Source organism: Lepisosteus oculatus, chromosome 16 (assembly GCF_040954835.1).
Source record: "Lepisosteus oculatus isolate fLepOcu1 chromosome 16, fLepOcu1.hap2, whole genome shotgun sequence".
NCBI classification, from domain to species: Eukaryota; Metazoa; Chordata; class Actinopteri; order Semionotiformes; family Lepisosteidae; genus Lepisosteus; species Lepisosteus oculatus.
Window position 1 is genome coordinate 19973131 of NC_090711.1, and position 24115 is coordinate 19997245.

General features: G+C 43.4%; 1 long non-coding RNA gene across 7 annotated transcripts in view; it reads right to left on the minus strand.

Moving 5' to 3' along the window:
- The window catches only part of LOC138223292 (uncharacterized), a 45283-nt gene extending 21504 nt beyond the window's left edge, over positions 1 to 23779 (minus strand). For 2 of the 7 annotated variants that reach the window (XR_011181712.1, XR_011181708.1), the window contains exons 1-7: positions 14239 to 18680; positions 7666 to 7904; positions 7397 to 7569; positions 6736 to 6889; positions 5573 to 5742; positions 856 to 1100; positions 584 to 752 (exon numbers count right to left, since the gene is read on the minus strand). This is a non-coding gene — a long non-coding RNA (uncharacterized lncRNA). The other 5 variants (XR_011181709.1, XR_011181713.1, XR_011181710.1 and 2 more) reach the window with 5 other exon arrangements.
- Between the last annotated feature and the right edge of the window lie 336 nt (positions 23780 to 24115).

Here is a 24115-nt window from a genome sequence, read left to right on the forward strand (position 1 = left end):
ACCTTGTTTCTTCCCGGGTCTATAAACCGTTCGGAACTGAAACCTCTGGAGCCTAAGGCCCCATCGTGTAATTCGATCCTTTTTGTCCATATTTCTTAACAACCAGGTTAGTGGAGGATGATCTGTATACAATATAAATCGTCTTCCCAATAAATAGTATCTTAAATAATCCAGGGCCCATTTTATCGCGGGACATTTTCTATTGGGGTGGCAATGGAGGCAAATCCTGAAATGAAACGGCGATAGTAACTCGCCAATCCCAAAAATGTTCGTATTTGCTTCTTTGTAGAAGGTTTAGGCCAGATTCTAATTAACTGCACCTTCTGTTCTTGTGGCATGATCATTCCTCTCCCAATCGTATAGACGAGATAATTGGCTTCCTGGGTCCCTAGACAACATTTGTTTGGATTAGCTGTTAATCCTGCTTCTCTCAAATCTTCAGTTACTGCATCCAGGTGTTGTAAGTGTAGCAAACATTAGATAAGGGAGCAATTGATCCCAATTTTTATTTACATGTTAAAATGTATCTAGTTAATCTAATTAATCAGGTGGAAGTGGAAGGAAATGCTATATGTGCACTTACATCCTTGGCAATGGGGTCTTCAGCAGATGATGTCACTTCAGCGAATGATTTGCTGCAACTTGCTTTAGCCCTGTATCCATTAGTTCGGGTGGTGAAGCAGGAAAGGGTCTCTTACAGTGCTGCCAGGTCATCAGTTGCTGCATGGGTTTCTTAATTGATGCGTGTGCGACTAAAAATTATAGAATACACAGTGTTCATTGTTCTTGATAATACCACACACATCAACAGAAACTGTCAGAAATCAATTGAAAACTGTTCTATAGTAAACATACATTCCTGAGTTGAAGTCTCCATTGCAGTTCTGCTCTCAGCCTGGGAGGGAATGGTGAGGGGTGTTATTATTCCAGGAAAGACTGATGCAGCAGCAGGACGGCCAGGTCCAGAAATTCCTCAGAGTCATCAAAACCTTCATCAACAAACAGATCAGAATCGGCCTCCAGCTTCTCAATTACTGCTCTATAGTCTTGAAGAACTTCTCCAGCCCAACTGTACAGGTACTCCACTCCAATCAGCTCCCCTACAAAAAAGAGACTATTTAGAATTCAAACGGCAGCAGTCCATTAATTCTGTGAAAGCTATTATTGAAATGAAAGAACTTCACCTACTTCCCATCTGAACTGTAGGCAAAACTATGCATTTTTATTTTTGCAAATGTCTTTGCTCCTTTCAAAATGGTAATAAAACCTCCTGAAAACATCCTTGTGTTGTTACAAGTTAAAGTTAATCTTACCCGTGTATTTCAGTGGCCCACAGTAAGAAGTAAATATTGTTCTACCTAATACAGATGTAGCCAATCCTGAACCCTGGCAAATCATCTGCGGGCTACCCAGTACGTGACTGGCTGGCCAAAATGACCGACAGGTGGCACCTGTGGTGCATTAGTTGTTAGTGAAATGATTGCTTCATTTAATCTCTTTACTGGGCATGTTTGAATCTGCTTAATAAAAAGCAAAAATACACAATAGTATTCCACTTTCTTCATAAACATTTTATGCATCAGAGTATTTCACTCAGGCACTTACTGTATTGTGGTTATTTTGAAAAGTTTTTATAATAAACTTTATTTTATATAGCGCCTTTAAAGGTGGCTTCTCAAAGCGCTTTACAGGATGACAATAACAATAAATAAGAATACACAAGATAAGACACAATAACAATTTCAACAATACAACAATAACAATAGAGGAGACCGTGGAAGGTGGTACTAACAAGAGCAGAGGGGTGAAGAATGGAAACAGTTAAGTAAAGGCTTTTCTGAAAAAGAGGGTTTTGAGTCTGGATTTGAAGGAGTTTAGAGAAGGTGACTCTGATATCCTCGGGCAAAGAGTTCCAGAGCTTGGGGGCATAACAGGAGAAGGCCCTGTCGCCCATACAATGTAGACGGGCTTGGGGGACAGTAAGGAGGGCAGAATTTGAAGAGCGGAGGTTGTGAGGTGGGGAGCAGGGCGATAATAGATGTGCTCGCTCTGACTGTATTAAGCTTATATACTTTAAAAAAAAAAGCTATATTTTAACCTTTTCTATAAATACTTGTGCTCATGAGCGCAGTAAAAAACTGCATACTTTTTAGAATCATTTTAATAGGGAATATGATTTGGAATTGCAGATATAAAATATTTAAGGATCAAATTAGGATTGTACTCCACTTTCTTTGTAACTATCTACGTATTTGGTTACATTTTGCAACATTTGGGAACCTCTAGGGCTCATCTGAGTACATTACAGTTCTTGGGGAATATTTTGGAATGTTATAGATAAGTTGGGGAACCTCTTGAGAATGATTGGTATAATTACGGAATTTGTGTCCTTTTGGCAACACTATGGAACACTTTGTGACATTTGGGAATGTTACTGAACATTTGAGACGTGTCGGAATATTTGATTATATTTATGGACATTTTGGAACATTCAGCTACAATTCAGAATCTTTTGGGAACTTTAACGAGTGTTTATAAATCATTTGGAAAACGTGGAATTAAATTTGGATACAATTCAGAGACATTTTGAAAGATTTGGGGACATGTTATGTTTGGTAACTTTGTGGAATATTTGGACACCTTTTGGGGATGTTATTGATCATTTGGGTATATTTCACAACATTTGTGGACATGTGAACATTTTTGAATTTTCGGAGATATGTGACATTGAATATGTGAGATACAGATGCAGCCATTCAAAACGAGCAAGGTATGCTGCAGTACAACGCAGCGGGCGTGTCGCATCACATCACGCCATATCGTTATATGCCACATAATACCGCAGCTATGATAATAGTATCCGGAAACACCGTGTAAAACTGCCAGGAGGAGCTAATAAAGCTTAACCTCATGTTCAACATTTGAGCGGTCACAAGAAAACGCCGGTTTTGAATCCCAATCACTGCTGAGGGACAATCTTTATCCAATTAAGAATTTAAGTTGTATACTCTCTAGACTTAATTTTAAACTGTATTACAGCATTAAACATTAAAAATTTGGTATATTTTATAAAAGCACGATTGCTTAGTTGGACAAAAGTACACAACCTACCGCCTTTATCATGAATATTTTAATTATGCAGGAATATTTTATGCATCAAAGTCTTTACGGAAGATATTACTAATAGTATTTATAATGAATGACCTTGGACAGGCTGCAAGCTCAAAGTATTACCGTGGTCCACTTTCTTTGTAACCGTCTTTGTAAACGAAGACTATTTTTTTCATTGACAAAAAGTAACACCACAGCATTTCGTTGATCCGATCACGTATTCGTTTCCAATCATACAAAGTAAGTTTTGAGAATCCGATTCACCATGACTTTCACATGCTCATAAACAATATTAAATTAGGAACATAAATATATTATGTAAACTTTATATGGCTGGTATTGGTAGTTTAAAGAAAAAAATACACACCAGTATTCCATTTTCTCCCTAAAGGGAGGCTGTGCTATATCGTGGATATAGTCACAGTTAAAAGGTGTTGGCAGCAAAAGATCAGCTAAACAGGGAAGAAAATGCTTTCAGAGAAAACAATGTTTCAGGTGTGAAGAATACAGATCACCAATTCAATTGCAGCCTAAAACCGTCCCTACACACCCTGCCCACGCTGAGATTAGAATATACACAAGGCACTGAAAGCTTTATAGTAGATGAGGTGTTTCGCAGACATATGCATAGTACGTAATTCAGGCTTTATGAACTCGCACCTGGAATTCGATTGATTAAAAGTTTTGTAAAAACTGCACCAGGTACTAGATCTTGTTTATATTAAAGTTCTATCACCGGGCAGTGGTGGACAGTGATCTACTTTGTCAGTTACCTGCTAATCTGCTTAACAACTGTAGAAAACTATTATTTCTGTACGGAATGCATGTTAAGCTTACAAAATTAGTGTTTCAAATGTTTAATTAAGAAGTAAAACTAACTTACAGCTTAAACAAAGACTCAAACTAACGAGTGTTGAAGAAGTTGTGGTGCTCTAGCAGTGCTCCCTCCAGGTGACGCAATAATTCCTCTCGGCCTTATCAAACGCCCGGCTAAAGTATGCGACGACCCTCTCCCCGTCTGGCCCCTCCTGTGCTAGCACTGCGCCCACCCCCATCTCACTGGCGTCTGTATCCAGCACACAGGGCAGCGTCGGATCCGGGAAGGCCAGGACGGGGGCCCCCAGCCTCTCCCGTCAAAACGCCTCCGGAGGGCCGACGCCAACGCCGCGTAGTTGTACTGCTGGTCCCCGGGTATATCCAGCAGCGCCTGGAAGGCCTTCCCCTCCAGGATAGTGGCCAAGTGGCCTGCCAACTCCACCTGAGACCAGCCGTTTGCCCCATCAGCTCAGTTGCACCAGCGCCGGCTGGACCCTGCTGGTCTGGCATCTCCTTCCCACCACATAGACTGAGGAGACATGGGAAAGGGTCCCTCTGCCGAGAGGGCCGCCGTTGGATAGCCCTGATGAGGGCTGTGACCACTGGTGGCGCTGAGGAACCGTTCCGGCCCCTGACGGCTGCTGCTCGCCCCCAAAAGGCGCTTTAGGGGGTCGCTCGGCTGCTGGGGGTACCGGCGCTTCTCTTGAGTCTGACAACGGCTGCTCATTGTCCATTCTCTTGCTTCTGACACCAGTATTTTTGGGTTCGGCGAGGACGGACACAGTGACTCAGACCCTCGTTGGCTGAGAAACGGCGCTTTATTTTTCAGCACAGCCAGCACAGCACCCCTGTGCTCATGCGCCAGCAGAGTGAGAGAGAATGAGCGAGCGCCAGAGAGCAACACACTGGGCTCTGTTGGGTCGTTACACAGGGATAGGGTGGCAGTTGAGTACAAGTATAACAGGGGTGCAAAATCGGGGAAGTATTTACAAGAATCCGGGTGATCTCCCCAGACTGTATGCCCATTCCGCAGTGGGTCGCCGATAGGCAAGCAAGATGTTGAAGGTCATAAGTACTGAGAGCTCAGGAGACGGAAAGATTCCTCATACCGAGTGTCGGTTTGGAGTGAGCAGAGGGTTTGGAACGCAGATCGAATAATTAGGGTCAATTGGTGCTGACTGTGCTCGTAACAGCCTCAGACTCAATACACATCTGCACCACACACTTTCTACATGGTCTACAATGTGTTTTCTTTCAGTACTACATATTGTTCTGGTTTATTACAGTTTGTCGCCATGCACTGCCTACACTGTGTGGTGTCAGCTGCTGTACTGTTTACATCCTGAGAGATCACACGAATACGAGGTCCACCGTTCTTGTCCATATGGCCATAAACTCCTCTACTCCTCAACTCTACTTGATAACCTCAAACATCCCCTCACTCCTTCTGACAGATCTGACCACCCTGCCCCCACGGCATCTCCCTGTCAAACGGGATATGGAAACAGCGACCACTATAACAGATAAAACTTTATTGATCCCAAAGGGCAGGGTGCGAATTTTGTCTTGGCATGTAAAAAAAAAAAAGACTTCTGAATCGGACCCAGACACCACAGAACAGTGTAATGGTGTAACGGTTGCTTACAAACCAGCTAGACGTTCCAGGCCAAGGCTGCAACACCAATGAGCGAATTCACACAAAGTCAGTGAAATCATCCAACGTGGATGACAAAGTCAAGTATACTGAGCAGGTCGTTCCTGAAATACATATCCTGGATGACCCTGCCCCTGACACCAGCCCCGTCCTCAGGTTGTCTAGAAAAAAAGAAATGCATTCGTGAGAGGGCATCGACATTACCTTGTTTCTTCCCGGGTCTATAAACCGTTCAGAACTGAAACCTCTGGAGCCTAAGGCCCCATCGTGTAATTCAATCCTTTTTGTCCATATTTCTTAACAACCAGGTTAGTGGAGGATGATCTGTATACAATATAAATCATCTTCCCAATAAATAATATCTTAAATAATCCAGGGCCCATTTTATTGCGAGACATTCTTTTCTATTGGGGCAGCAATGGAGGCAAATCCTGAAATTAAACGGCGATAGTAACTCGCCAATCCCAAAAATGTTCGTATTTTCTTCTTTGTAGAAGGTTTAGGCGAGATTCTAATTAACTGCACCTTCTGTTCTTGTGGCATGATCATTCCTCTCCCAATTGTATCGACAAGATAATTGGCTTCCTGGGTCCCTAGACAACATTTGTTTGGATTAGCTGTTAATCCTGCTTCTCTCAAATCTTCAATTACTACATCCAGGTGTTGTAAGTGTTGTTCCCATGTCGTGCTATGAATTACAACATCTAAGTAGGCAGCTGCAAAATATGGATGAGGTCTGAGTATTCTGTCCATTAATCTCTGAAACGTAGCAGGAGCGCTGTGTAAACCAAACGGAAGGACCTGGTACTGGTATAACCCCTCCAGGGTGGCAAAAGCAGTCTTGGCTTTAGCTTCTTTGGTTAGGGGTATTTGCCAATATCCCTTCGTAAGATCTAGCATACTGATGTATCGGGTGTTACCTAATCGCTCTATTAGCTCATCTATACGGGGCATAGGGTATGCATCAAATAGCAAGATCTCATTTAATCTTTTGAAATTATAGAACCTAATAGTTCCGTCCGGTTTGGGTATCAAAACTAATGGACTAGCCCACTTGCTATGGGATTCTTCTATTATCCCCATTTTTAATATTTTTTCTACCTCTTCCTTAATTTCCTTTTGGCTTCAGGAATTCGATAGGGGGGCTGTCTTACCCTTTTTCCTGGTTCTGTGATAATCTTATTAGTCGTATGAGGCGAGTTCGACCATGTCTTCGGGAAAAAAACAATTTGTTTTGCGATAGGAGCTCTTGTAATTCCTGCTTCTGCGACGAAGCCAGGTCCCCCACGGCAACAGTACCAGTTTCATCTTCCAAAGGGTCAGGGGAGAAGTGGGTGAGCAGAACTTCTGCACCATGCCATCTCTAATAAATTCACATGGTAGATCTGATGCAGTCGTCGTTTGTCAGGTTGCTTAACTTTATGGGACCTACTTTTTCCACCACCTCATAAGGCCCCTGCCCGGTGGCCAGGAATTTAATTTCTGAGGTCGGGACTAATAGTAGTACTTTGTCCGCTGGCTGAAATTCCCGCACAATAGCTCCCCTATTATAAATCTGCTTTTGTTGCATCTGGACCTTCTCCAAATGTTCAATGACAGTCTAATGTTTAAGGTTGATGCTCCCAAGACTCTAATAAGCCCTGGGGTCTCCGAGCATATAGTAACTCAAATGGAGAGAACCCAGTCGAGGCCTGCGGTACTTCTCGAATAGCAAACATTAGATAAGGGAGCAATTGATCCCAGTTTTTATTTACGTGTTAAAATGTATCTAGTTAATCAAGTGGAAGTGGAAGGAAATGCTATATGTGCACTTACATCCTTGGCAATGGGGTCTTCAGCAGATGTCACTTCAGCGAATGATTTGCTGCAACTTGCTTTAGCCCTGTATCCATTAGTTCGGGTGGTGAAGCAGGAAAGGGTCTCTTACAGTGCTGCCAGGTCATCAGTTGCTGCATGGGTTTCTTAATTGATGTGTGTGCAACTAAAAACTATAGAATACACAGTGTTCATTGTTCATGGTAATACCACATACATCCACAGAAACTGTCAAAAAATAATTGAAAACTGTTCTATAGTAAACATACTTCCCGAGTTGAAGTCTCCATTGCAGTTCTGCTCTCAGCCTGGGAGGGAATGGTGAGGGGTGTTATTATTCCAGGAAAGACTGATGCAGCAGCAGGACGGCCAGGTCCAGAAATTCCTCAGTCATCAAAACCTTCATCAAACAGATCAGAATCGGCCTCCAGCTTCTCAATTACTGCTCTATAGTCTTGAAGAACTTCTCCAGCCCGACTGTACAGGTACTCCACTCCAATCAGCTCCCCTGCAAAAAAGAGACTATTTAGAATTCAGACGGCAGCAGTCCATTAATTCTGTGAAAGCTATTATTGAAATGAAAGAACTTCACCTACTTCCCATCTGAATTGTAAGCAAAACTATGCATTTTTATTTTTGCAATGTTCAATTAAATGAAAGAATGCTAAAGAAATTAAATACAAGTAATTTATTCCTTTATCATATTGGCTAGCTAATGTCCTCTCTTTGCTAGTTAATGTGACTTCACTTTCTTGGGCGTGATTTGTAAAGCAAAAAAAACAGGCTGTTTTGTGTTATTCCTAAGATTGTTGAATGCAGCGTCAAAATGTTTCCATATGAAAGAATTCATATGCAAGGCAGTGACGTAACCATCCCGAGGTGTGTGTCTCCACACAGACAAGCTAGCCTCAGGACAGCAGGCAACACGGATTAGCCTTTGTCTCTAATGAAACCACTCTAGATAAAGAAATATAGAAATCCCTACATTACAAACTCCAAGCATTTCATTTTATCGACAACAATGTAGTTACAAGGAACATGTCAAAATGTTTCCAAAAGACCCACAATTGAACGAGTTTTGATAATAGAGAAATAGAGTCCCCATTATCCCCATTTTGATTTAATGACAAACGCATGTTTAATTAAATGCCTTTATTGAAAATGCAAAGTAAATCGTTATCTTTGTCTTAAAAGTCCATTAATCAACTTTCAGCATAGCTTTCTCACCATTTAGATTTATTTTTCATACCATCACTAAACAAAGCCGGAGCGTATTGTACTTCCTCTTGGGATCAAACGTGGGAAGATTAGATTGTAATAATTATTTTTTAAATAAATTTTATAAAAGTGTTATCTATACTAAAAAGTTGTATTTAATACCACTTGATAGTTATATCAATAGAGATAAGAATTCAAGTTGATACTGTTAAGACTTTTAATCATTTTAAACCGTATTATAGCATCTTACACATTAAACATGAAAAAGTTGGTATTTTATAAAAGCAAGATTGTTCAGTTGGACAGTATAAAGCAAGTATGTTTTTTAATGTTTATAATCACTATTCTTGCAAGTACAAACAAACTGGAATGCTACAGAACCCTAAACCGACAATACACACTAGCCAAATATAGCTGTGTCAGGCTTCTGTGTAAAAAAATCATGAACATCATGATTTGATCATGGGTGCTGTTTTTAAAAAGCTGTTGAGTAAATATGAATTTTCCTGCCGAGTTAAAACAGGAAATAAAGAAAGGGTTTCAGAAATCAAACCAAACTTTATTCCCGTGCTTACAGTCTGGGTAATTGGAGACTGCAATGTGTGTACATGTGTACACAGCGGTCCCACAGTGTTCCAGTAGTGCATCATTACGCATCTATGAAAAACTTGGTTTACAAAAATAATTCTCTCACTGATAGTTTTATGTAGAGGCTGTGAAAATTTTTACAAGTCGAGGTCTTTAAAATACGTTTTGTGATATTTAGAAATACCAACAAATTCAATATAGTGTCGATAATATTTATTATCAGTAATATCAGTAGCGGTTTGAAATTATTCGTTATTAATAAGTGAATTAGCTTCAAACATGTTGGGATACTTAGAAATATAAAAAGTGTCAATATAGTGTCCATAATTTTTGCTATTTTTGTTTTTCAAAGAAATGTTTATTTGTTATAAGAAAACTGATGGTGACAACAGGGCTTGAGCCATGGACCTCAGGCTTATGAGGCACATACTTAAGCTATCATACCACAGACGTAATCACATGGGGAGCAGTGAAACAGAAGCATACATATTCATTGAAAGTCTTATACTATTGTTTGAGCTACAGTACATTAATATAATTATATTATTTTTAATTTCTTTAGATAAACCATTCCATATTATTCTCCCTATTAATCAAATTCTAAAAGTATGCTTTGTTTACTCCGGTAATAATTGCAGAAAAGGTTAAAACTATCACTTTTCTCACAAAGTACAGATGCAGCCATTCAACATGCGCGGGTGATACCGCATTATTTTCCGGTGCGCTGTACGCAGTCTACTGCGAGTTACCAGTAAATACCGCTAGTTACTGTAAATTCTACTATAATACCGTAAGCAAAATAATAGTATCTGGAATTTCCACAAGGTGGAGCTAATAAAGCTCAACCTCTCATGTTTGAGCTGTCGTCATCAAAGTCTTTAACGAAGATATTACTAATAGTATTAATAATGAATGACCTTGGACAAGCTGTAAGTGTAAACTCAAAGTATTGCCCTAGTCCACATTCTTTTTTCATTGACCGTCTTTGTAAAAGTAACACCACAGCATTTCGCAATCACACATTTGTTTCCAATCATGCAAAGTACAGTAATTTTTGAGAATCGATTCACCATGCCTTTCACATGCTCATAAAAAAGATTGATTTAGGAACATAAACATATTACCGTATGCAAACTGTACTGTATACAGTATGTATATTTAATGTCTTAACTGTGCCCGTTTAAGTATTGAATATTTATATGGAATTTTACCACTGAAGGGAAATCTTAGTGCATGAGCATAAAAAGAATAGGAGCATACTGCAACGCGTGTGAAGGCCATAAACAATATTAATTTTGGAACTTAAACAAACAGTATATGGCTGGTCTCTGTACTTTAAAGAAAACATACACATCAGTATTCCATTTCTCCCTAAACATTTTAAGCATCGAAGTCTTTAACTAACGTGATACCGGAGTCAACAAGCATGTCTTTACCGTGCCCGTTTAAGTATTGAATATTTAAATGGAATTTTACCACTGAAGGGAAATTTTAGTAGCTAAACATAAAACAAATAGGAGCATAACATGTGTGAAGGCCATAAACGATATTAATTTTGGAACATAAACATACAGTATTACAGTATGTTAACTGTATATGGCTGGTCTCGGTACTTTAAAGAACAAATACACACCGGTATTCCATTTCTTCCTAAACATTTTAAGCATCGAAGTCTTTAACTAACGTGTGAAATAACGTGTATAAAAAAACATCCATATGGCTTTATTTATGGGCTGCAATTTTGAAAAAGTCAAAAACCACACTCAAAATGCAATTTAACGCTTTCTGGCAAGAGGAGACACCCAAATTAATTATGTAACAAAACCAACTAAAATAACAAGCTTATAAACTAAACACTAAAATTAAAACTTGTCATTTTCTAGGGTTTAAGGCAGTGTCTCTTATTTTTTTTTTTACTTAACATGACTGTGTTCTTGAAGAGGTTGGTAGAAAAAGAAAGAATAATACAGATGGAGGTACAGCATTACTGAGTTAAGGAGAGCTGACAAGCATCTTCTACAGCTCTGCCTAATCAATATCCCAGAAAGACACTGTCCTGTCCCTGAGGGATTTCACAAAAACTCTCAATCTTAACATTACATTTATTGAACACTGATTACAAATTTTATTTCACAAAATGCCCTTGAAAAGGTGCCTGCATACCCATATAAATTAAGAAAAATTTGAATCTGGCCATGAGAACTGCTTAGATTTGTAATATATGGAATTTGAGGAAAAAAATAATTTATTCAGTTGGAATTAGCAAGCTAATTCCAACAAAGCAAGCTCTCATAATGAAAATAAACAGCCATATGAGGACAGTAAATTAAGTGCATGTATTATATAAAAACCTATGTAATCTATCTACTTCCTTTCCTTGTTACAATAAAATATTTCCACTCTTTAGTAACAGATAAGAACTGTTACAATTGCTGTTAAAAGCCACACCATCATGCATATTGCAAGCAGAATATCTTTCCCTGAACTGATAATAGCGTTGATTGATGTGGTATTGATGGATATCTATAAATATTGAGAACAAGTGACCCTGCAAATTTTACCAAGCAAAGCGAAATATACTGTAGTATGAACTGAGTTGCTTTCCGTTTAGGATAACGACCAGAGTCCCTTATCATAAAATGGTATTTCTAACCATTACCAATTCTGAATACTGTAAGTTTTTACTAGAACCTATTAGTCCTACTGTACCAATATAGAAAAGCACATATTAAATTTGGGAAATTTGGTTTCAAAAGTCCTCATATCAACGATACAATACTATTTTCCTCTACAGTATGTTAATCTATCATTCTGTCCATCGAAAACCTGTTTATATGTGACCTTTCAAAACACCTATCCGTTTTCTTCCTAGCACAATTTATGAGCACTCTGTGATTCAATTAATTCTCATTACATTATCATTCTCACTGTGCATAACAAGGAAGATTAATAAACATAAGGTTGTTTAATGACAAATATTAATTGCTACTTCAAAGCCATGATTGCAAGCTTTAAAGTACCATAATGTGAAAACAAGGTCTGAAAAATTTTGTGAGAAACTAGATGATTTGTCAGTGTTATGAACTTTGGCAAAATTAATTCCAGTCTTGTGAAACGAATAATGGAATAGACGAAAGGTGAATACTGTTCTGTATTCTCACGTTGCAGTGGTTCATCAGTATCTTTTATTCTAAATTTGTATGTACATAAGAGGTGGTTATTTGGCTCACTTGGTAGTTAGTAGTTACTTAAAATACAAGATTCACATACTTTTCTAGTGCCCTTAACATACTATATCAAAAAAAAAAATTAGACTGACTGATTTAATTCACTCCTGACAAATTTGCTTGTTATAGCAATGCTCACATTGGCTTAATATGGAATGTATGGTCTAAATGAAATGTATTCTTTGATTAAATTGACTGTATAACAAAACTGTGGAATAAAGCACAATAGCAAAGATTTTTTAAACCAAACACTACTGTGAAGCAAGAAAATGCAAAATGACCATATTCTTGTTGCCTTAGATACAAGCCATTCACAATACTTTTATGTCAGCAGGCTCAGGTGTTATTTCCTGCCTAAAGATGAGTGGCCTGTTGGAAAGGAATTGAAATGAGGTTAGAAATGGCTGCCTTTTTAAATCATTGGGTGTTAAAAGTTCTGTCAAATCATATAATATTCAGCTGGCATGCTGTTACTTTGCCAAACTGAAGGCTGACGCAAATGCAAGTGTCAGCCTGAGCCTGCTGACATAAACACACAATACCTCACATTTAAAATTCTTTACTTGATACAATAAGTCTTTTTCAGGTTTGTCTATGCTTATGCATATGAATCATTTGGTTACAATAACATGGATAAGGAGTGCTTATGTGTCTTATGAATTATATCCCTTTTCACATTTCTTCCTTTCATTCTATATATACTGTATGTGTAATATTTTATCATCACGGAGAAAGAGAGAATGTCTTTCATCCATTCACATGACATGCAAATAGCAACAGGAGACTGAATTTCCATATTGCCATCTTTTGGAAAACCTCCCAATTATCTCAAATGCAAGTGTCTCATCCCCCAGGGAAAAAGTCTGCCAACTCCCCTTTGCATCAGCCTTCAGTTTGGCAAAGTTACCAGTTTGGTGAAGCCAGGGCTGCCTACAAGGAAGACAGGACATCGAGGGGTGAGAAGCCTTCTTTGGAAGTTTTTACTCTCGACTTTGGATTTTTGTTCTTTGGAGGTCAACACAGCTGGCCAAATTATGGGCTGCCGCATACTGTTAGGTTCAAGTTGAGGGAAGAGCTGACTCTGAATGGGCCTGACAGGATTTCTTTTATCAACTCGGTGTTGTGGAAGGGTCTTGAGCCGTCAGTGAAAGACTTACTGTGTCCATGGGTATACTACGTCCAAATCTGTAGATATTTCGTTTGCCGAGGAATCCTACTATTTTACAGTTTGGCGTTGTTGCAGAGAGAGGGCAAGAGATGTTCCCCTTATACATTACGATATTGAAGGTCTTTGGGCTAAAGCCTGTCACATGGTCACTTTGTGAAGAATGACTACATCGTTTTGTTCCTGAGCCGCTATATGGACGTCGTTTCCAACTGTACCAAGGTGGTGGACCGGTTGGGCGTATGGACAGGCTGAAGACAGTACACAGTGACACTTTGTCATGATCCCTCTTCTTTAGATGGCTTCTGTCACCCCCATGCAACCTTTGCCCTTGGATCTGACCGTGGCTACCTTTTCTATGCTGGTCAACCCAAAACTTGCAGAAGGTGCCTGAGACTGGCCACACTGCAGATACTTGCACTAAGGTAAGATGCTGCAATTGTAATGAACTTGGGCATCTAATGAGATACTATAAGAGAGGTTACATGTACTCTGTGGCAAAGAAGGCCACACTTAGAAGAATTGTTACTCCCAGAACCCTGAGAGAATTCTGGCCATTAAGACTGACTATGCACACGCAGTTGTAATTGGGGAGTCAGCAGACATCTGAACAAGCGGAAGACTCAGTTAAGGATACGAGTTACCTGATGGATGAGGGGACATCACTGCAGGAGTCTGGAGTGCCAGAGAACATCGACCCAGCGCCATCTGTAGACGTAGAAGAGGATCTCCCAGTTGCCCCTAGATCCGTAACAGACATACGCCAAGGCCAGGTGCAAGGCAAGAACCCGGTCTCCAAAGACCCCGTGTAGACCACTCTTCTGAGGACAAGGGGAGAGGAGAGATGGGTCCTAGGAAGAAAAAGAAAAGCAGAAAGCGAGAACAGGAGCAGGAAGTAATCTCGACTAATGAAGACTAAACTAAGTTAGAAGATCCCACGCTCAATATGGAGACTGAGCAGGGAGGCCCCAAGAGAACAGAGAGTGACCCCACTAGGCGCCAACTACCAATGGTCATCGTGTAGCAGAGATCAGGACATCTCGGGGTTTTTTGCCGGACTCTTTTTCCTCACTAGAACAGGGTCTTGACTATTATGGTCCAGACTTAACAGTGGACATGCTTCCAAATGAGATGCCCTTAGCAGAATCCCAGGCTGCTAGTGACAACAATATGGTCACATGACCTTTACCGTATGTTCAGATAATGTTAGAGGCCTGAGGAATCGCACTAAAAGATTGACTTTTTCCAATCCCTACGTAGCCTTCGGCGTTCAATTCTTTTTCTGTATGAAGTGCATGTACGGGACAGTGCTGAATAAAATCTTTTTTATGGTGGGCAATCAATATGGGGGAATTGGGAGTGCGCACTCTGCAGCTGTGGGTATCTTATTAAATGAAAATAGCTTTTGTGTGGTGAACAGCTTTGAGGGAATACCTGGAAAGTTGCTGGTGCTAGACGTGGATAGATATGACAAGAAATATAGATTTGTATTTATGCCCCTACGCAGAGAATTGAAAGGAAAGATTTTTGCCTCACTTGAACCTCTGTGGGTAACTAATCATTTTACTTTTCTTTGTGGGGACTAATGTTGACTCCACCACTGCTTTGTTGGATCTGCTGAAACATTTCAATCTGGCAGATGGCTTTAGGATCCTCCCCCCCCCCCAAGATTTCTGGGGTAACATGGAGAGCTCCTGAGTAGTAGATGTGGGAATTGTCCCTTTTCTCACTGACCACTATGCTTTGGTTAAAGATAGAGGACGATAACCCCTCTGTCGGGCCTGGGTATTGGAAACTGAATGTGTCCATATTGGCAATAAGAGGTCTGATCAAGAATTGGTTTGATCTGAAACCACTCTACACAAATTTAAGAGCATGGTGGGATGACCTTAAGGTTAAAATCAAGGCCTTTACCATAGCTTACAGGAAATATAAAAGCCGCCTGAAAAGAAGAGAACACCATAGACTGCAGCGCAACTTAGAGTGCTATGTTCTGTTTAATAAGGGGAAAGGTTTTGATGTAATCAGTGCAGCTCTAGCAAGAGCCAGACTGAAAGACTTTTACATCCAAGAGGCGAGAAAGTACCCGCATCGTCTTCAAGACGAATATAGAGAGAAGGAGACATGCTCTGTGTACTTCAGTCAAGTGAGGCAGCAACAGGAAAAGAGGGTAATTTCTGAATTATGACGCTTGTAAGACCGCTTGAAAACCTGATTGATACAGTTGAATCCTATTATGCTTCGTTGTTTCAAAGACGGGAAATAAGGTCAGCAACTTCAGAATTCTGTAGTGGTTTACCTAAACCACCCAAAATGGGAGACTTGTCTATCCGTTTCTTTAACGGAGATGGAATCTGCCCTTAAAGGTAGGAAGAATGGGAAAGTGCCAGGGTTAGACGGGTTGTCAAAGGAATTTTATGTTTCCTTTTGGGATCTATTAGGTCCAGTCTTGTTGGATGTCTACAATGAAGCCTTCCTTTTGGGCGAGTTGAGCGAGTCAATGAAGATGAGAGTATTGGTACTCCTGTTTAAGAAAGTGGACACTACTAATTTAGCAAATTGGAGACACACAATGCCCTCACAATGCTTACCATCAGCTATAAGATAGTGTCAAAGTGCATAGCTAATAGGATGCAAAAGGTTCTAGGTGACATGATAGGTCGAGTTCAGGCCTACAGTATTCCTGGTCGTAGTTGTACGAAAAACTTGCAGCTGGTAAGGGATGTAATTGCATGGGCGGAGGATCCCCATAGTTATCATAGGACTCGACCAGAAAAAGCCTTTGACAGGGTTGATCACCACTTTATTTTCCATGTTGGCCAGCTTTGGTTTTGATCCCATGCTCATCTTTTGTCTAGCTATTATATTTTAAGGTACAGAGTAGAGCTTGTGTCAACAGTTATCTAGGGAAAGGCGTGAAGCAGGAAGCCGGGGTGCAGCAAGGCTGCCCCCTATCGCCTTTATTGTATGTCCTCTTCATTGAGCCCCTTGCTGCCATCATCAGAGGTGACCCGAGAATAGATGGGGTTCTTATCCCCGGGAGCTGTGGTAGACACTTGAAAAATCTTATTGTACGCCAATGATGTTACCCTCTTCCTTAGCAGTACTTACAGCTTAACTGCTGCCCTGAAGGTTGTGAACTCATTCTCCCAGGATTCAGGATCCAAAATAAACAGAAAAGTCCTGTTAAATACTTTGGGGAATGGAGTGTGCATGATAAAAATTCCGGTGGCCTGGTTGTATGCGATGGCCCTCTGAAAATCTTAGGTGTTCTAGTCGATGCTGGTATTGGCTCAGTTTGTTGGCAGGCATAAGTTGAGTACGGTACATCAGCAACTGGGTTTGTGGATACTGCGACAGCCAAGATCCTCTGGTGCGTGGCCTGACCGTGGTCAGAGGACTTTCCCCAGAGGACTATAAGGGCAAAGGAGGAGAAGAGGCAGAAAAACCTTTTGGAGGGGATACCTTTTTCAAAGAAGGCAACAAGGAGGAGTAGGATTTCCAGAGGAGATAGTGGTGTCCAGGAATGACGAGCCACCACTGGAATCACTGAGTTAAGCTCAGGGGGTGAAGGTGGGGTTCCGAGATAGCCGCAGTCGTTGCTGCCGAGTTGCCTTTTTCGACCGGATGCCTTATGTCCTGTGAAAGGCAGATGAGGCACATGGTGTGCTTCGTATTGAAGAAACAGGAAAACCAGAAAGAGTGGATGGTCAGGGGAAACTTCGAACGGAAGATCGTGTATGAAGTGCTAGATATCAAGAAGACCGATATTCTGTGCGTCCAGGACTTCCAAGGCAAGAACATCTTCGACCTTACATTGACATCTGAACCGGAGTGTCAGAAGTTGTGGAATAGGGCTGAGGCAAGGTGGGATATGGAGCCCCTAGCAAGATTTGCGATTGAACAATTGTTTGCTCGTGAACCGTGACAGGTCAGAGTTCACGTTTAACCCCCGTGTGCCAGAGCCCGACAATCACCTTCCTGAAAAGGTTCGATGGCCAGGGCGAAGGAAAGAAGGTCCTTGACCAAGAGGTCATCTGGACCAGGAAGAGGAGGTACATGGCGAGGTTTTGGCCAAGCCAGGTAACATCTGGGGGCAAATATGAGTATGTCAAACGCATGGACATGATTAGACAAATGGAGCAGGGTGGGATAAAGGGAGGCTCTAGGCCTGGCAGCATTCATTTATTTCTATGGTTGCTCATAAGCGTGGTCATATCAGAGGTATGGGATGCATGGAACATTTTGATCCAAAAGGGGAAAGCAAGGATGGTACATGGCATCTATCAGAGAGTATTGCATGACGTCAGATCACAAATAGAGATGTACGGAAATAGAGATATCATGCTGCTAGGGAGTGGTCGAAGGGGTTAGGTATTGCTTTAAGAGGTATTGGCTTCTTGTGATGGTTATGTATGACATTTTTGGATAATTTGTTGAAGTTTGTAATGGATAACTTTTTGGTTTTTCCATTTTCACAAAAAAATGGAAGTATCATTTCTCAGTGTTTTGGATGTGAACATAGTACGTGGCTAACCGCAGCTCTGGGGACAGTCAAGAGAAAGAAAGGTGACAAGGAGGATGAGTGGAGAGAGACCAGAAGCCAGGATGCAGCAGGAACGTCGTGGTAAGAGAACACCCTCAAACTACCGCCGAAATCACTCCAGGTGAAGCCTGGGGGGGTGAAAGCAGAGCATCCAGATGACTTCTCTGCCTGCTGATAAGGTGACACCGGGAATGGTGGCTGGGCACTATGTCCCATGAGGTTTTTGGGGGAGCTGAGACCCCTGTTTCTGCAGAAGTCACAGCATATGCGGATGAAACAATTGTTTTATGTACAGAAGGAAGTTTGGGGAGAGTTCTGCGTATTATGGATAAATTTTCAGTGGGTAGGGGAATTCTCTTGAATAAGAGTAGAATTAAGTTCTTTGGAACATGGAAGAGAGAGTGGATATGACAGGTGGACTTGTTAACAGCGGGTCCAATGAAAGTGTTGGGGATTCAATATTACACCATAAATTCTGCAAGACTTAATTAGGACAACAGATTATGGAAAGTGAATCAGAAGTTGGGTTTATTTCAAAAGAGGTCACTTACCTGATGGTAGTGAAGATCGATATTCTAGATCAGGAGCTTGCTCCATCCTCTTCATGCATCGGCCCATTATTGCAGTGTCTCCAGGAACGGTGTACTACCTTCTCTTATAGGTAGAAAGACAGACGTAGCCAGCCAGTAAGCAAGCGAGGTGGACTGGAGCTCCTTCTTTGAGTCTCTCTCTCCCCGTTCCCATCCTCCCTCTGTGCACTCTCGCATCTTCACTTTCTCGGCAAGCAGGCAGGCCCCTTTTGAACGCCTGTGCATTCTCCCTCTCCCTCTTTTTTTTAGGGAGGCAGGTTTGTATATGTCCCTACCAAGAGGGGGGTGCCCCTTCCTTTGGTCCACAGGTGTCAACGGTCTGCTTTCACCTTGCGGCTTGGTCAGCACAGCTGCTGCTGGTGGGAAGGGCCTAAGCTAAGGAAACTAGCTGGCTGGCGCCCTCCTCGACTGCGGTTGTGGTCAGGCTGTTACCAGAAGATCAAAGAACAGAGCCCCCGCCTGGGACTGGCAGGCAGGCGAGCAAGCAAGGGAACAGAGTCCGGGTGGCTGGCCTATGCTGCTGTGCGCCAGCTGGATGCCCAAGCATGGGCCCAAGGCTGGCGATGGGCATTCCTTCGAGGCCTTTTTACCTAAAGATTAGGTAATCGCTGGATTACTGGTTGGATTTCCTGGATTTTCACAAGGACCACGCCTTGGATTTTGGATTGCAGACTGATTTGACACCAGAACATGCACTTCGGTGAGTAGGCTGCTTCGGCTGCCTTACGATGGCTATGGATTCTGGTGCAGCGAGGAGGAGCAGAGAGATCCCCAACCTGCGATGGACTTTACGGTACCAATGGAAGCTGAAGACAGATGTCTGGATGGGATGAATTTGAAGACAGTCTTGTTCAACACATGGGCCCAAGGCCAGAGTTGGGCACCCCCTGGTGACCTTTGCGATCGGTACAGACAGGGGTTCCTATACTATCAGGATCAGCCGCCATTCTGCCGCAAATGCCATGAGGTAGGGCATCAGGAAACCGAATGCCCGGCTCTGGAGTGTCTGAAGTGTCATGACCATGCATGTTCCTTGTGTGGGGCTACTGGGCACCTGTACTGGGCCTACAATTGAAGGAACCCCGAGTATAACAAGGCATATCTGGACTGTGCAAAACTAGCGGGGGAGGACAGTGAAGAGGATGAAGCACCGCAAGACAAACAGGCCACAGTGGTGGAAGCAGCTGGAAGGGATGGGTATGATGCAGGCAAGGCACAGGCCAAGGAGGAAGATCAGGAGGGTGGCAATGTGGCAAGAGTGGAAGATGGGCAAATACAAAGCTATGCGAACATTAAGACGGGGAAGAAAGGGGCAGGGAAAGGCCCAAAAGTGAAACCCATACAGATGGAGGTAGCAGAGGAGGAGGATTTCTCATTTCTGGAAAGGAAGAAGCACCAGAAAAGGCAGAGGGCAGGTGAGGGGAAGCAGCCCCCAGTAGAAGGGAAGAAGTCACGGAGTCATCGGACGCCGAGGCGACGGAGGAGGACGAAGAAACAGGCTCAGAAGCGAGTGAGCAGGTGACAGAAGATACTGGAGCAAGACTGCCCCCTGGACAAGGGGAGGGACCATCTGCACCAGGTACTTGGGAGCACACAAAAAGGCCATCGGGAGAGGGCAGCCCATTTAAAATGTGTCAGCGAGACCCGCTGGAACACAAGAAGGGGGAAGAGCCGAGTCAGGCAAGGGCAGATGAGCGTCCAGATTTCCCAGAGAGCAGAAGTCCACCCAGTTCTGTAGGGCTAATGAGCTCATCCGAGCCTAGCCAGGGCGATGTATTCTAAGATGCAACATCAGAAGGAGAGGGAGATGGACAAGTCAGGAGTTACGCAAGTATTGTCAAGGAAGGGCAGAAAGGGAAGAAAGGAGCAGGGGATGGCCCAGAGGCAGAATCAGTTTGTGTTGCTGTTTGTGTTCCGATATAATGTGGAAGGTTGAATATGATTAGAAAATAAAGAGCAGGGCCCACACCCTGGACTGGCAGAGCAAGCGGGTTGGCAAGGGAGGGGGGGGGAGTGAAGTCCAGGCGGCCAGCTGCTGGCTGCAGGGAGGCCGGCAGCTGCACGAGTTCTGGGCTCCAGAGGCGTCGGCCTGCGCTGCTGTGCACCAACCGGACACCCACACGTGGGCCCAAGGCCACGTCGGGCATCGCTTCTCAGCCTTTTGGCTAAGATCAAGTTCTTAAGCTGGTATTGCTGTAGATTGAGCCTAGGGGGTTAAGGCCAAGCAGCAGCTGAGCTAGGTAGAATCCATTGGTCTCCTTTCCTCTCTCCTTTGGCTGCGCGTAGGTGCTCATGGCCTGCCCGCAGCACTCGCTCTCTTCGAGACTCAGAAGCTTTATCAGCCCCCTTTTCTCTCTTCCTCTCCTGCCTCTTGGCCAGGACTGTGTATGGCTTGCCGGCAGGAGTCCTCTACCTCCTCGAGAGGAATGAAAGCTTCCTGCTGCACCTGCACCTAGCCAGGCTTAGTCCACAGGGACAAAGGCCAGGTCTCCCTTGCTGCTCCTTCAGCAGCTCACACCTCTACCCTCCCCCACTGGGCCTCTTTCTTTCCCCCTTCTGTTCCAGGAGCAAGAGATGGCGAACAAGAGGAACCTGATCTGCTTCCAATGGACGAAGGCAGAAGAAGCAATGCCAACCAGGGAGGTTTTCTTCATGACCTTCCTGAGGGGAATTTTCCAGCTGGTAGCCGGGGATTTCTACTGCATACAGGGCAACAAGGCAGAGAAGTACTTGAAGGCTTTCGCGGCCTCGTACACCTCATACAAGAAGGTGACAAAGAGGATCAGGGAAATGGGTTAGCAACCTGGTTTCTCCGATTTCAGGCCGGAGCCTGAAAACCAGAACACCATCACAGTGCACATGTACATGCCCTATGTACCAACAGAACTGTAACAGATTTGGCATCAGGACTGGCAAATGCCAGTACCGAGTCCTCCTGAGGGAGGACCTAGAGGGTGTCAAAGAATTCCAGCGCGTTTCAGCCTCTGAGCCAACAGGGGGTACTTCTATTACCCCAAGGACAACACCTGTGACATCATAAGCCACAATTGCAAGAAGGAAGGGCACATAACAAAAAACTGCCAGGCTGCCAAGACGTGCAATGGATGTGGTGCTGAGGGACACCTCCTCCGCCAGTGTAAGGTAAGCAGACCTTCATTTGGACAGGTGGTAAAAGACAGCCAGCCAAAACCAGTCACAAGATGGAGGAAGGCATGAACAAAGAGCCCACCCATCCCCTCCAGAGAACAGAAACTGAGGCCACACCTCCAGCCGCAGCAGAGCTACAAGATAACCCACTGGAGGAAGGGCCCTGGATAACACCCACTAAGAAGGGAAAGGGGAAGGGGGAGAAGAGAAGCAGCACTGACCCCCCGCATCGGAAGGTCAGAAAAAGCAAGCAGTGAGAGAGAACCACAGATGGAGGCAGCACAGAAGATGAGCTCCTAATTTCTGAGATTGTTTTCTGGAACTGAACAAGTAGTCTAGGAATAAGGCTACAAACAAAAACTAAAGTAGTAAAGAAATAATTTGTCATTTAATAAAATAAACAAAGCAAACATCTGAAAAACTGAAGACCAACCGGAGGAAAACCCCAAAGAAAAATCCTCAGAGATGAAAAGGAACAAAGAAAAAAGGAATAATTAAAACAAGGAAATAAGGATAAGGAGACAAGAAAAAGAAAGTACACTAAAGGAAACAGGGGAAAAAAGCAGCATCAAGAGAAGCCAAAAACCCAGCCACCAGCACTAGCAACTGGTAAGCCCTGGTTTTTTTTTTTAAGAGGCCTCAAATTGAACTGTTTTACTAAATAAAAGAAAGTTGAGAAAAAAGTTTACCTTAAAGTTTAAACAAAACACCACTTGGGCACATAAAACTCAAAAGGCCAAAGCTGAAGAACCTGTTCCCAAGCAACAGTGGGGCTGATTGTATTCAAAACACTCGCACCAGGCTGTCCGTTTGCTCTTCTCACCTGGGCCCATTGTATTTAAAAGAAGCAAGATGAGTACAGAGCAGAACACAGCCCCACTGGAGCAGCCCTGCCCCCTCAGCACAGTACTCCAGTACCCTGAGGACACAAAAACCATTAAGACCAGGAAACAATGCAAAAGCAGATGGATGAAGGAAAACCCAGAGACCCTTATCGCTGATTACTGCCAGGCAGGAGAAAAAAAACCAACCTGCTCTTTTTTACCGAGCATCCGAATGCCTGGCACACAGCTGTATTTGTATAAGCAAGACATACAAATACCACCAGAAGGGGCATCAGCAAAGGTAGGCAAATCTCCATAGGGGGCGGCAGCGAGGTAGAAGACACTGTCCTGACCGTCAACACTTACCACAATGGTACAGTCATACAGGGCAGTGAGGCCACTCTGGAGGAAAAGTTAATGGACCTGAAAACACCCCCAGAAACAGGAGAGAGACCCAGCAGCCTGATACCCACAGCACTGGAGAGTTCAGCTCCACCTGACTGAGTCCATGAACACAGCCACAGCTACAGAACAGCCTAGCAAGAGTGTAGCCCTCGGCAACACTGAAACACACCACCCAGACACACACGGCCCACACCAAACCCCCCTGTGACCACAGCACCGCGTGCCTCCTGAGAGGGAAACACTCTGCTTTGGACTTCATCGAGTTCAAGGAACTGATGCTGGGGAGACTCACAGAGGGGCAGACAGCACAACAGCTAAGAGACGAGGTTAAACACAGGAACGAATGCAAAACCTCCAACAAATAGCTCAGGGTACAGATGGAAGAGTTGCTGCAGGACAACAGTAAGCTACAGTCAAGAGAGGAGCTGCAGCTTGTACAGAGGACAAGCAAGACCCCCAAAGAACAGCCCTGAGGCCCAGTACACACAACACCCACCCCCACAACCAACTCCCACCTACCCAGTACCCCCACCAAAACTAACATCACACCCACTGTACCCCCAAGCCCCTCACCACACCACTGCCCAAAAGCACATCCACCTTGCCGAACAGTCAGGGTGACCTACACACACACCCAGCCCCAGAGATGGCCCCACCCAACACACTGCACCCCCCCCACACAGCACCCCTCCAGCAGACTGGACACCAGAGGTAGATGCACGGAAGTAGCCCTTCTCATCAACTCCAACGGGAGGTACATCGATGAGCACAGGTTCTTCGAAGGATTACAAACAGCAAAGCTCTGGTGTCCGATGACAGAAAAGTCCCTGCAGCCGCTGTCCAGGTCGGTCCTGGGAGCCCCACGGCACATCATCCACACTGGCACCAATGACCTGAGGATCCCGAGGGAGCAGGTGGCCCAGTCCATCAGGAGAGTGGCAGGGAGCCATACAGGAGCTCCCAAGCACCCGAATAGTCATCTCCACCCTGCTGCCGAGACAGGACAAGC